Genomic DNA, 15,113 nt, shown 5'->3' with positions numbered 1-15,113 from the left:
TTCAGTGAAGAATGACGAAGTGAAGCTGGAAGCCTTTCTCTGTACTTCTGATCCTAATTTCGACACTGAGTGTTACTCACTTTAGCATTTTTATTCCAAGAGCACCCCATCTCATTTCATTGTCATCTTTATCATTTCAGTCTCTCTGTCCATCAGCGCCGATGTATTTAACACATTTACTATAAATGGAGCAAGCTAATATCACACTTATTCACTATTATATCAAATTTGTCACATCCCCCACGGGTTCTGTTGTTGCTCTTGCAATCCAATGATTTAGAGGCATCTGCCTGCAAGGAAACCTTCATTACCTTTTCATTTGTCGTCCTGAGGGAGACTCAGCGCTGCAGTGCTAAAATCAGAACCTGGGTAGGCAAAGCTACTGTAGGTTTTCCTAAACTACGATAGTGCGCTCGTAACTATAGCCTGCACACACTCATGATTTATGTTTGCCTTTTCAGAGTACTGCTCATGGCTATAGTGTATGAAGTGAATAGTTATACATCAAAACCTGTGCATATGGAGCTCTGAAACCTGCAGTTGTGCACCTCTTGCAGTCCTGATTTCCAGACCTGGAAGAGATATAGTTGGTAGCAACAAGAGACCGCCAGGGGCAGTGCTGAAAGCGATTTAAGTGAACATGAAGATGTCTTGTCAATGTGACACACCAAGAGAAGAATGTTGTTATCTACCCTGGCAAATTTAAAGGATTGAAAAAAATCCGGTGGTGGTGGGGTTACATAAGATTGATCACCCCCATCCCCACCACCCCAAACAATTCTTTGAGGACAAGGCACCGTTGTTCATGCAATTCTGCTTGAATGATTTTATCATTTTCAGCTATTTTAATCATTTACTAAACTGGAACTGCTTTCACAAATGGGACGGGTTTATGAGGTGGCCCACGGAATGATAGTGTCAGAGTCTGCGGGCCGGTGGGAGAGACTTGTTTCTTTCTCTTTTTGAATGACTTTGTGCTTCTTTTTAAGGATGAAAGTTGCCATATAAACCAAGGACTGATTACTTGATTGACTGATAATAGACTGGCGCAACTAAGAGGAATGAGGAATTGAAAGAAAAATGTGACATCAAGCAAATGGCACTGTAAGTGTTGAAGGGAAAATTTGTTCGTCCCACTCTTTTTTTGAAACAGGAAACTATTTGAAAAAAATATCAAAGAATATGTCACTCATGACTCGTAATGAGGGTTACTCCAGATCTACAACAAACACTAAATTGTTTTAGTGTAAAATGTTTTTTAGTCAAAAACAAATGACACACAACCCAAGACCGCCTTAAGACAAATGAAAAAACACCAGCACTTGATGTTCTCAAGTCCAATTACATTTTGGCAAAACAGCTACAGTTAAAAATAAGTTCTGTACATTTTTTTAACTAATAATATTCATTGAAGTCTGAAAAGGGCTGCAACCACTCAAAGTGCAGAGGATAGATTTTTATCTGTAACTATTAATGATTCAAACTGCACATCTTGGAAAGTGCCTCAAGCATGGCATGCTGCACATCATGGGTGTGTACTGCACTTATACTGGAGCAGGTCATCGGGAATAAGACGTGCAATATCTAATTTCCGAAGTTCACGCAAACAACGGTGCAAAATGTGGCATGCTGCTTAGTCTAGCCCGCCCCTGTGCGAATTTAGACTATACCTCAGGCCAGAGTTTTGCTGGGCATGAAAATAGAGCCTTTACAGTCAGTGGTGGCATATACGAAATGTGCGGTTGCACAAAGTGGCATGGCAGGTGGGGCGGCAACATAAATGATGCATTTGTAAATGCAATTAAGGAGAGCCTAACGAGTATGCTGCATTAGGCTGTAGTGTTCATCCCGCTGTTCCCTGTCTGCTCACAGTATGGCAGGCGAGGAGGGACAGTTTGGTTAACTTCATCATTTTTGCACATAGAGTTACATTTGTAACCTGGCTTCCTAGCTGTAACGATTGTGTGCGTTAAACATTTAAGCACCTTGGAAAGGCATCAGCGAGGGTAACTGAAAAGGGAGAAACTCCTTTCATGATTCATTTGAATGAATGTAGCAATGTTTAAACATGCTCCAATACTTGTAGTTTGGTGGGGTGGGGGGTAACATCAAGGGGTCTCGCACAGAATGGGACTGCGAGAGCAGCTAATTTAGTGCAATTCTCTAGGGAAGTGATCCTCAATTTTGCACCATTGACCGGTGTTATGCAAGACATACTTTGACCGTCACAGGCTGCACAACGAGGCCGATGTGTCTACGAAGGCCACTGCGACAACATTGCAGTCCGCCAAGTGGAGTGGTTTGCCGGAGAGTTTTAATCAGTACATGAAGTGATTCCATTCAGAACACTCAAACGAGTTGTTAATTTGAACGAGCCGTTCTAGCCACGTCTACAAAAAAGAAATTGCAAAAAATGCATTGTATACGAATGCGCAGTGACAAACTTAAACTTTGTGCGCTTTCGGTATTTCAGTGCGCATGCACATCACTTAAACGCAGCCCTGATTATGTGGCTTTATTTATTTGGTCTGTGCTCAATTGAATACCATTCTACACTCAACAAAAATATAAGCGCAACACTTTTGTTTTTGCTCCCCGTTTTTATGAGATGAATTCAAAGGTCAAAACTTGTATCACCAGGATGCTGATGGTGTAGTGGTACACACACCTGAGTTGTGTGCGGGCAGCGTGGGATCGGTTTCAGCTCAGTGACGGTGTCTGTGTGTGCCCTGCAATTGGCTGGCAACCAGTTCAGGGTGTCGTCTGCCTTTCGCCCATAGTCAGCTGGGATAGGCTCCAATACTTCCCTGTACAGCAGGGGTGTCAAACTCATGTTTTGTCAGGGCCCACATCGTAGTTATGGTATCCCTCGGAGGGCAGTTTTAACTGTGAACGCATATAAATGTACTGTATGATTGCTTTGTAGGATCGCACATACACAACAAATTGATGGATAGCTAGTTTTGAAATTAGAAGCCGTTAAGTAATTGTACAGTGGTACCTCTACTTACGAAATTAAATGGTTCTGGAAGAAATATCTTAAGTAGAACATTTTGTAAGTAGGGATGCGTTTTCCATGTAAATGCCCTAATCAGTTCAAATCCCCCCAATATTCAGACATAAATGTTTTATAAAGCATAAAAATGCATTAAAACATGTAACAAATACATGTTACAATTAGATTATTGCACGATAAATCAGAGTTGTGCATAATGTAAAAAAACAAAGAATAGAGTAAAGAGTAAAAATGACGGTCGCTTTCCTTTTAATTGCTGTCCTCATCGCTTTTTCCCCTTTTGGTTCATGTTGTCTCTCAGAAGTGTTTTTTGCCTGGCGTTTTGTAAAGAACTGATTTAATAACGTGGCGACTGTCAATACATTACGGTCATATTCTTTGGCGAGATCAACCAAACGTATCCATTTTTATACTTTTCTATTATCTCTTGCTTTGTTTGTATGGACAAAAAAAACGATTTTCTCCTTTTTTTCTTTTAATCGTTTCTAATTCAAAGAAACACCTCATGTCCCGTGGGGGGCGAATGACGAGGACGCTACATAGACATATCTATCACATGTATATCTATCTACCTGTCTACACTGTAAAAAATGTTTGTAAAATTAACATCAATATGCTGTAAAATCATGACATCAAAATTCTGTAAAATGGATAACAGTGAATCGGTGTATATTTTAAGGCAACATATTGTAAAAAAAAACAAAAAAAACAACAGTTATTAATTGTTAATTTCACAGTTAATATATGTGAATAGGACCATATTTCCTTGTAGAATTGATATATTACTGTATTTTACACAGTGAAATATTGTTATACTTGAACCAATGCAATACAGTTAAAAATACAATATTGCTTGGTTAAAAGAACGGAAATAAATTGTATACCATTTTACAAATTTGTATATCTCATGCACTGATTTGCATTTGTTGGCTGGCAGCCAATCAGAGTGATTGTCACTGAAACCATTTTGCAGACTGCCGTTGGTGTCTTCCATCCATCCATCATCGATACCGCCTATCCTCACAAGGGTGGTGTCTTATTAATTCAATTCATATCTAAAAAGCACGATGACACAAAAATAGATTAATTTTCCACAATTCTAAACACTACTTTTTAATTTAGGTTTGTTCCCACTTCCACCATGAATGTGCTGAGCAAAATTCTGGACATGTATGCACTGTACTTTTGAAACCATGCCTGAGGACCGCACAACAAACAATGGCCTCCCTGCCATGGTTATATAACCTTCCATCAATCCATTATCGATACCGCTCATCCTCACAAGGGTTGTGGGGCGTGCTGGAGCCTATCCCAGCTGTCTTCGGGCAGTAGGCAGGGGAAACCCTGAATTGGTTGCCAGCCAATCGCAGGGCACACAGAGACAAACTCACTCATGGTCACACCTAGGGGCAATTTAGAGAGTCCCATGCAACTTACCATGCATGTTTTTGGAATGTGGGAGGAAACCAGAGTACCCGGGGAAAACCCACGCTGGCACGGGGGGAACATGCAAACTCCACACAGGGAGGCCGGGGCCGGGATCAAACCCACGACCTCTGAACTGGGAGGCGGACGTGCTAACCAATCGACCACCGTGCCGCCTGGTTATATAACCTTTTTGGTGTAAAGGCAAAGCAGTTGTCATCTTCTGACGAAGATTTAAAGACAAAGCGAAACTGAACGTCATTATAATCGTAAGTGCGTTACATCGTTAAGTGACATCCCTGTTAATCTAAAGTTAAGGTTGTGAGTTAACACTGTTTACCTAAATGCTGTTAATGCCAACACGGATAAGGAGGGTTGTATTATTTAATTCCTTCCTTATTCAGTGAAATTGAATGGGATTTGATGTAAAACAAGCAACTACTGTATGTACATTTTACAGGAAAAAAATTGTTTAATAACGGCATCGTTGTACTTTTACTGAAAATTGAGGTTGAATTTACAATTTTGGCATGTAATTTTTTTTAAATGATTACAGTTTTAAACTGTCAAATTTACAGGTTGTTTTGTAATGTGTTTAACACTCTGCGATATTTTTTACAATATTATTCTGGCAACCACAGCTGCCGTTTTTTTTCCGTAAAAACAACAGTGCTTTTCTTACAGTGTATCTACACACATATACGCATACGGTAGAGGTCCCTCTTAGCCAATGGGATGCCAGGAAGATGCTCAGTAATAGCCAATGGCAGAGTGGCTATGAGTATGTTGCGTTGCATTCGGTAAACTCTGGAGCTGCAAGTAGCAGCCCGCACTGTATTTTACCTTTCGTATCCTGAAATTTCTTTCGTAACAAAGGCAATATTTTCCTGTTGAGGCATTTCGTAACTTGAAAATTTCGTATGAAGAGACGTTCGTAAGTAGAGGTACCACTGTATGTTCAATTATTTTTCAATTTATTTTATAGTGGACCATTATATATATAACAAATGGTGGTATAACAAATACCACATTGCAGTATCTCATATCTCAGTGTTGTGAAAACAATTTCCAAGAAACATGAAATTGATGCAAATGATTTACCTTTGCGGGCCACATAAAATGAGGTTGCGGGCCGGATCCAGCCCCCGGGGCTTGAGTTTGACACCTGTGCTTTACAGGATAAGCGGTGTGGATGATGACATGACACACAGTATCACCAATTCTCTAAAATAATTTTTCACAAACCAGTCTAAATCTGTGATAGTGAGTACTTCTCCTTTGCAGAGATAATCCATCCCACCTGACAGGTGTGCTGTATCAAGATGCTGATTAGACACCATAATTAGTGCACAGGTGTGCCTTAGACTGTCCACATTGAAAGGCCACTCTGAAAGTTGCAGTTTTACCACACAGCACAATGCCACAGATGTCGCAAGATTTGAGGGAGGGTGTTATTGGCTGGCTGACAGCAGGAATGTCACCCAGAGCTATTGTTCGTGTATTGAATTTTCTTTTCCCTACCATAAGCCGTCAGCAAAGATGTTTCAGAGAATTTGGCAGTCCATCCAACCAGCCTCAAAACCGTAGACCACGTGTAACCACCTCAGCTCAGGACCTCCACATCCATCATGTTCACCTTCAAGATGGTCGGAGACCAGCCACTCGGACAGCTGTTGAAACAATTGGTTTGCATAACCAAAGAATTTCAGCACAAACTGTCAGAAACCGTCACAGGGAAGCACATTTGCATGCTCGTCATTCTCATCGGGGTCTCGACCTGAATCCTGTTCGTTGCCGTAACCGACTTGAGTGGGCAAATGCTCACATTCGATGGCGCTTGGCACGTTGGAGAGGTGTTCTCTTCACAGATGAATCCCGATTTACACTGTTCAGGGCAGATGGCAGACAACGCGTGTGGTGTGTGGTTTTCTGAGTCCCCAGATCCCCCCTGACCCCCCGCCCCCGAATTAAACAAAACTACCCCTTTCAGAGTGTTATTTTTATTGTGGGCAGTCTAAGGCACACCTGTGCACTAATCATGGCGGCTAATCAGCATCTTGATATGGCACACCTGTGATGTGGGATGGATTATCTCGGCAAAGGAGAAGTGCTCACTATCACAGATTTAGACTAGTTTGTGGACAATATTTGAGAGGAATGGTGAGTCGAACAAGTTTTAGACCTTTGAGTTCATCTCATAAAAAATGGGAGCAAAACCATGAGTGTTGTATTCATATTTTTGTGGAGTGTAGTTAGAAATGGGCTTTTGGGTTTAATATGATCTAAAAAATGACATGAATGTATCTGTGACACCAACTGTATCGTTATGAAGACATCTTATTTGTTTGAGGAGTCGGCAACATAAAAGGCGCATTCTGTCATCAGCATCTATTTGTTTGCTTACCAACTCATGCAAGCAATGGACATGAGAAAGGTTATGCGATCCTTAAGTCATCCTGGTGTTATGCATGTTAGTGGTGTGCTGACAATGTCATCAGGAACAAAGCAAATCCAGGGATTCATAAGTACTCTCTCAGACTTTGGATATTTCAAGTTCTGGCAATATGATGTGTTTGTTTTGCTGTCTTATACTGATTTCTTCTCCCCATCATCATACCCAGAAAACCAGTTACTGTTTGTGTTTTGGAGCTTGCATTGAAGCTTTTTGGATTGAGTCATTTTACCACCATTATTTCAAGAGCTACAAGGTCAGGAGATTTGATGATGATAGACTCACAGGCACAGATTGACACTGGAATGAACATGGATGACCACACCACACTTTGCCGTTAACCTGGCTAGACACTTTGCGACCCTAACTGGACACATGATACTCCTTCTTCACAATCTGTCAATCGACCCAAAACATTCACCATAAGCAGATGTATCTCTGACAGCAAAAACATCATGTTTTTACATATAACAGTGAGGAACAAAAAAGTGCACGCTCGTTTGAAAAGAAATGGTATTAAAGTAAAGCTATTAAGTGTACACATAAAGTTTATTAATTACACTCACAGACCGCTGTAATTGCAACTCTCAACATCTCAGCAGATTACAGTATACATATTCTACTTCAACTTTTTTCTTCAGGAATATTAACTGATCCAGATGAGCGGCAGGAAGCAAACAGCATAGTGCTTTAACGACATCACCAGCTCTACAAAAAGTTCATTCAGAGGGAACACACGTTGGAATGGATAGATAGGTAGCTCTTGGAAGAGATACTGGCTTTTTCCACCATGCAAGTCTCAAAGAATGTGAAGGCAATAACGTTCCCCCAGAGTTGCTCACTAGTGTGGTGCGAAAAAAGGCTCACAGGGTATACAGGTAGAATACAAGAGCCAGCTTTTCTTTGGATGTATGGATACGGTTTGCCATGTATTAGCATGACCTTTTGCCATTTTCATCGAGTATTAAGAACTTGTTTCTCATGTTAAATATGTACAATTGTTTTACTCCATTCTGTTTGATTTTTGGTGAGTCTGCTTTGTGGTCCACAATTTGACGCTATTGCTATTCTAAGAGAATAGTTGTTTGTCTACAATATGTTGTATGTGCAAGATTGACTGGCGACCAGTCCAGGATACACCCTACCTATTGCTCACCCACCACTCTAATGAGTACAAGCTGTAGGCAAGCATATAAAATGGATGGTCGGATACCTTGGCACTTGACTGTACATCCAGTACAAGCACATATCATGTGACCATAGCAACTGCACTCTAAAAAGTTTGGTAAGTTAGGTTTTGATTAAACTTTCCCACTCAAAGGTCTACCACTGAGGTACACAAAATAAACCAAGGCAAAGACATAGCACACTGGGCATCTCTAAAGCATGGGTTTGGGGTTAAATTAGGTTCCTGCACTGAGGACGATCTGGGGCACAAAGCAGGGACAGAAGACCCATTCTACAATGTGAACTTCTAGTTCAAACATCCACATTGCCATGATACTGAGTTTAAAAGGGTCTGTACCATACTTATTCGAAGCTTTTCACAGTTAACTATAGGCATATACAGTATATGATAGTATGCTCTTACCTTTGGCACAGTGGCAATCTAATTTCTTATGAAATTAATTATTTTGGTGGCTATTATTCTAACCCAGATGGAAGAAGCTTGGCTCCCTAAAACCCCGCCTCTTGTCAGGCGTCCCGCGGAGCTGCGGGGAGGCCACCCCCTCGGCCGAGGCAGCCGCCCATTGCGCCTCTGGATACGCTTGTTGGGCGCCTCGCTGGCTGCTTGAGAAAGTGGGCGTGTATGTAGTCTGCAGGGTTGGTACAGGGGTGGCTCCTAATAGCCTGGCAAGCCACACCCAGCAAGAGAGTGTGTCTGCAGACCAAGCCCTTCACCGTGGCTGGGTCTTGATTAAATACAAACCCTCCAGTCACATTTGTTTACTTGCTGTGATCATACATTTTGGGGGGCAAGGGCTCAGTGGAAAAAAGGGCACTTTTGCACTTATGGAATAGCTTGTATAATTGTAAATTTAAAATATGAATAAACATTACACACACATTTTTTTCTCGTTCCTTTTTCAGCCTCTTCTTTCTAGGCATTATGCTACTATTAATAGATAAATAGACCAATTAGTATCCAAAGAGACCAAGGGTATGACAATGAATAAGCCTGACTGTTGTCATTACAAGAAGGCAAAAGGGTATTTTTCATAGGCAATTGACTTATGATGAAAAAAATGTATGGACTACAGTTTCCCATGCCCGGACGCGGGTCACCGCCCCCTCTGGAGGCAGGCCTGGCGGTGGGGCTCGATGGCTTGCACATGGGAGGGGCCAAAGGTGTTGGGTGCTGTCCGAGCTGGGCGGTGGTTATAGGTAGGGACCTTGGCGGCAACAGAAATGAGCTCTTGGGACATGGAATGTCACCTCTCTGGCAGGGAAAGAGCCCGAGCTGGTGTGTGAGGCTGAGAAGTTCCGACTAGATATAGTTGGGCTCACCTCCACATAGCTTGGGCTCTGGTACCAGTCCTCTCGAGAGGGGTTGGACACTCTTCCACTCTGGAGTTGCCCAAGATGAGCGGCGCAGTGCAGGTGTGGGCATACTTATTGCCCCCCGGCTTGACGCCTCTACGTTGGAGTTTACCCCAGTGGATGAGAGGGTAGCCTCCCTCCGCCTTAGGGTGGGGGGACTGGTCCTGACTGTTGTTTGCGCTTATGCACCAAACAGCAGTGCAGAGTACCCACCCTTTTTCGAGTCCTTGGAGGGTGTGCTGGAGAGCGCTCCACCTGGGGACCCCATCGTTCTGCTGGGGGACTTCAATGCTCACGTGGGCAATGACAGTGAGACCTGGAAGGACGTGATTGGGAGGAAGGACCCCCCCGATCTGAACCCGAGTGGTGTTCGGTTATTGGACTTCTGTGCTCGTCACGGATTGTCCATAACGAACACCATGATCAAACATAAGGGTGTTCATATGTGCACTTGGCACCAGGATACCCTAGACCGCAGTTCGATGATCGACTTTGTAGCCGTATCATCGGATTTGCACCCGCATGTTTTGGACACTCGGGTGAAGAGAGGGGTGGAGCTGTCAACTGATCACTATCTGATGGTGAGTTGGCTTCGATGGTGGGGGAAGATGCCAGTCCGACTTGGCAGACCCAAACGTATTGTGAGGGTTTGCTGGGAACGTCTGGCAGAATCCCCTGTCAGAAGGAGTTTCAACTCCCACCTCTGGCAGAACTTTGCCCACGTCCCGGGGGAGGCGGGGGACATCGACTGCGAGTAGACCATGTTTCGTGCCTCCATTGTTGAGGCGGCCAATCGGAGCTGCGATCCGCAAGGTGGTCGGTGCCTGTCATGGCGGCAATCCCCAAACCCGCTGGTGCTGTACAGCTGAAGAAGGAGTCCTATTGGGCCTTTTTGGCCTGCAGGACTCCGGAGGCATCTGACAGGTACCGGCTGGCCAAGCGGAATGCAGCTCTGGCGGTTGCTGAGGCAAAAACTCGGGTGTGGGATGAGTTCGGGGAGGCCATGGAAAATGACTTCCGGACGGCTTCGAGGAAATTCTGGTCCACCATCCGGCGTCTCAGGAGAGGAAAGCAGTGCGCCATTAACACTGTTTATAGTGGGATAGGGTGCTGCTGACCTCAACTTGGGACGTTGCGGGTCGATGGGGAGAATACTTTGAAGACCTCCTCAATTCCACCGACACGCCGTCCACTTAGGAAGCAGAGCTTGGAGACTCTGAGGTGGGCTCTCCTATCTCTGGGGTTGAAGTAACCGAGGTATTCAAAAAGCTCCTTGGTGGCAAAGCCCCAGAGGTGGATGAGATCCGCCCGGAGTTCATAATGTCGAGGGGCTGTCATGGTTGTCACGCCTCTACAACATCGCGTGGACATCGGGGACAATGCCTCTGGATTGCCAGACCGGGGTGGTGGTGGTGCCCCTTTTTAAGAAGAGGGACCGGAGGGTGTGCTCCAATTACAGAGGGATCACACTCCTCAGCCTCCCCGGTAAGGCCTAATCAGGGGTGCTGGAGAGGAGGGTCTGTCGGAAGGTCAAATCTCGGATTCAGGAGGAGCAATGTGGTTTTCGTCCTGGCCGTGGAACAGTGACCTAGCTCTACACCCTCAGCAGGGTCCTAGAGGGTGCCGGGGAGTTCGCCCAACCAGTCTACATGTGTTTTGTGGACTTGGAGAAGGCGTTCGATCGTGTCCCTCGGGGAGTTCTGTGGGGGGTGCTTCGGGAGTACGGGGTACCGAGCCCCCTGATAAGGGCTGTTTGGTCGCTGTACCACCGATGTCAGAGTTTGGTCCGCATTGCCAGCAGTAAATCGGATTCGTTTCCAGTGAGGGTTGGACTCCGCCAAGGCTGCCCTTGGTCACAGTTTCTGTTCATAACCTTTATGGACAGAATTTCTAGGCGCGGCCAAGATGTCGAGTGGGTCTGGTTTGGGGGCCTCAGTATTGCATCCCTGCTTTTTGCAGATGATGTGGTATTGTTGGCTTCTTCAAGCCGCGATCTCCAACTCTCGCTGGAGCGTTTCGCAGCCGAGTGTGAAGCAGTTGGAATGAAAATCAGCACCTCCGAGTCTGAGACCATGGTCCTCAGTCGGAAAAGGGTGGCGTGCCCTCTCCCTGTCAGGGATGGGATTCTGCCCCAAGTGGAGGAGTTCAAGTATCTTGGGGTCTTGTTCGCGAGTTAGGTCTGTCGTGGTGAAGAAGGAGCTCAGCCGAAAGGCAAAGCTCTCAATTTACCGGCCGATCTACGTTCCTACTCTCACCTATGGTCATGAGCTGTGGGTCATGACCGAAAGAACAAGATCTCGGATACAAGCGGCCGAAATGGGTTTCCTTCGCAGGGTGTCCGGGCTCTCCCTTAGAGACAAGGTGAGGAGTTCGGATATCCGGGAGGGACTCACAGTCGAGCCGAGCCGCTGCTCCTCCGCGTTGAGAGGAGCCAGTTGAGGTGGCTGGGACATCTAATTAGGATGCCTCCTGGATGCCTCCCTGGTGAGGTGTTCCTGGCATGTCCCACCGGCCGGAGACCCAGAGGATGACCCAGAACACGCTGGAGAAACTATGTCTCCCGGCTTGCCTGGGAACGCCTTGGGATCCCTCCGGAAGAGCTGGAGAATGTTGCTGGGGAGAGGGAAGTCTGGGCTTCCCTGCTGGAGCTGCTGCCTCCGCGACCCGACCTCGGATAAGCGGAAGATAATGGATGGATGGATGGAATTGACAATTCCGAACATCCGGACATTTCTGATATTTTCGCAATGCAATTCAATGCAAATGCTTCCTCTACTCTGTGAAAACAAACGACCGACTACATTGAATTACTTTTGCCTGTGACTAGCATACAAACCAGGCAGATTGATATAGTAGTCAAACGAACCCTCATCACATTTTCAAGTCAAAATAATTCTCAAAATCAAATTATAAAGATGCAAAGTCCAAAGCCTTTCAATGCACGGATCACAGAGAGTTTCGTTTCACCATCATTAGTTGGGGTATAGCGTTAAACTAGCTCATCGGATGGCCAGTTGTTTGTGCTGTACTTCACAACAAAATAATTACAGGGAGGGAAAACAATAGAATTTTACTGGATTCATGTGTTAGTAACACAGAGTTAGGGCTTAGATACATCAGTCTGACGTCAAACATCGGTAATGGTTGTGGCGTCTAATTGTGCTGTCTGATTGGTGTAGTGACCACCGTCTTAGCATCGGAGCCCATCAGGAAGCGTCTGGTGGGCGTTTACGCATGTTGAATCGGCGTCGTAAGTCGTGACATGGCCACTCTGATTGGCTGTTAGCTAGCGAATCAGCACACGGGCAAGAACAGGAAGTGACAAATGCGGATAAACAACGAGCATGCCTTTGTCTTACAAGTACAAGAGCGAGGGTTGTCAATGCAAGTATTTCATGATATTGTGCCAAGAGCATGAGGGTTTGCTCCAGCCACAGGGGGTAAGCGTCAGTCACAGTTGGCCAACGTCGAATTGGTCTATCTAGGCCTTTTCCTGACTGGTGGAGCAGGGGAGGAAATGCCTGAGTGTGTCCCACTTGTTTCTCTGACCTCGACCGTGTCTAACAGTCTAGCAACTCTGCTCTGCCGTGTTCACGTGAGAAAGGAAGAGAGATAGAGACAGAGGTGTGTGTGGAGGGGGCATATCGGGGCATTATTTTCACACATTTAATCGTGCAGCTTTTTTAAAAGATTGTGTCACCATTGACCTCAGTAAACTGTTTAAAATAAATAAATAAATAAATAAAACTTTCCAACAGGCACTTTTTTGAGAGAAGGCAAACTAGGTTTTGGTTTGTCACGTTCTGTTCGTGTGTCGTCAGGTAAGTCTAAGTTTAATTAAATATGCACTTTAGACACGGTTAGATAGATCAATGTTTTATTTGCTGCATCACTCATGGCGTTAAGTGTGAAAGAAGGAGTTTTGTGAAGGCGCTGTAGCCAAAATGAAGATGCATTGTATTGGGCAGGTGCGTTTGCTGGTGTGACGTTTCAAAGGCTGGGGCCACGATGAGCGCGGACTTTGAAGTACTCGGATGTCACTGGCTTGGTTTTTATACTCTTTTAATCAATTCAAGCGTCAAATTACCAATTTAATGTATTTTGTTGGTAGTACTATGTGGACGTGAGTGTGCAATAAGGTATTATACAACTTGAACAAAGCGGTGTCTGGGAACTCAAACAAGCTGACGTTTTTTGGAGGTTAATGTCAATAAGCGTTTGTGGCTCCCAGGGCTTTCTTTTCCGAGGAAACCGGGTCGAAATGGCTCTTTGAGTGTGAAAGGTTGCCGACCCCTGACCTAGACATACTTTGAAACTCTTCATTGTTAAATATTGTCGTAGAATATTGTTGTACAATGTTTTGCAGAAGATTTATGAAGCAATTAAAAATATAAAGAAGAGCTTTTGTTCATAAATGCTGTCTATGCATAATTGTTCTGTAAAGCAAGTGGAATATGAATGTTGTCAAATTATCGTACGTTTTTTTGAAAAAATATTGGGGTTTTTTTCCGTTTGTTTGTTTTTTTTAAAGCCCATTTCACACAGCTCTAATTGCCACAAATATAAACTGAAATTGATCATTCAAGAACTTTGTAAAATTGAAACCACTTCAATGCAGTTCCTGCTATTCACTGTTAAAAGAACAAGATGGTATATTGTATTGAAGGCTGTACCAATCTAACAAGAGGACCACAGAGACTACACATTGTATGAAGTAACAAGGATGTTATCAGTTACTTTCACGAGTGGTGTCTCAGCACCATGATGTGTTCAAGTAAGTCCCTGTTTTGTAAGAAGTCATTGTTTGGCAATTGCGTTTTTTGAAAGGAAGATTGGCTACGGGTCTATAATTGGCTTGGTCATCTGGTCAAAAGTACCTTTTTAAGAAGGCGTTTGATTACAGTCAGTTGAAATGACTGTGGTACACAGCCTGCGATCTGACAAACAAGTTGAGTTGAGGTGCGAGAAGCCGGCTCTGAAGGTCATGTCCAGGTATGGAGGACTCATTATGACCTCTAGGGACACTGCGCTTGAAAAAATTGATGGCAGGAGGTGGTTACGATACCAATACCTTCCTGCCTCTCCAAACCGATACCGCTAACTTTTTTTTTGTATCCTACAAATATATCTGTTGTTGCATTTCAAAAGAATAAAACATTTCAATCCCGCTTCCTACTAATGTAGCAGGGTTCGAGGATGACATTAAACAGAGGTCAGTGACAACTACAGTCGCATGTGTTGGTACTTTATAAAATCTAGTCACTTGAGTTGCTGAGGCGATGAACAATCTGAAAAGCTCTGATGCGTATCAGTGATGCCTATTAATAAAGTTGGTCATTATATAGATAGATAGATAGATAGATAGATAGATAGATAGATAGATAGATAGATAGATAGATAGATAGATGGATAGATAATATGAATGCTACGGTGACTCGGATGTTGCCGGCTTGGTTTTTATACTCTTTTAATCAATTCAAGCGTCAGATTACAGATTGAATGTGTTTTGTATATGTGGACGTGAGTGTGCAATCAGGTATTACAACTTGAATGAAGCAGTGCCTGGGAACTCAAACAAGCTTTTTTGGAGGTTAATGTCAATAAGGGGCAGCACGGTGGTCGACTGGTTAGCACGTCCGCCTCACAGTTCAGAGGTCGTGGGTTTGATCCCGGCTCCGG

Source organism: Filicampus tigris, chromosome 2 (genome assembly GCF_054856515.1).
Source record: "Filicampus tigris isolate MCC_2025a chromosome 2, RoL_Ftig_1.0, whole genome shotgun sequence".
NCBI classification, from domain to species: Eukaryota; Metazoa; Chordata; class Actinopteri; order Syngnathiformes; family Syngnathidae; genus Filicampus; species Filicampus tigris.
Note: the sequence above shows the minus strand (reverse complement) of the source record.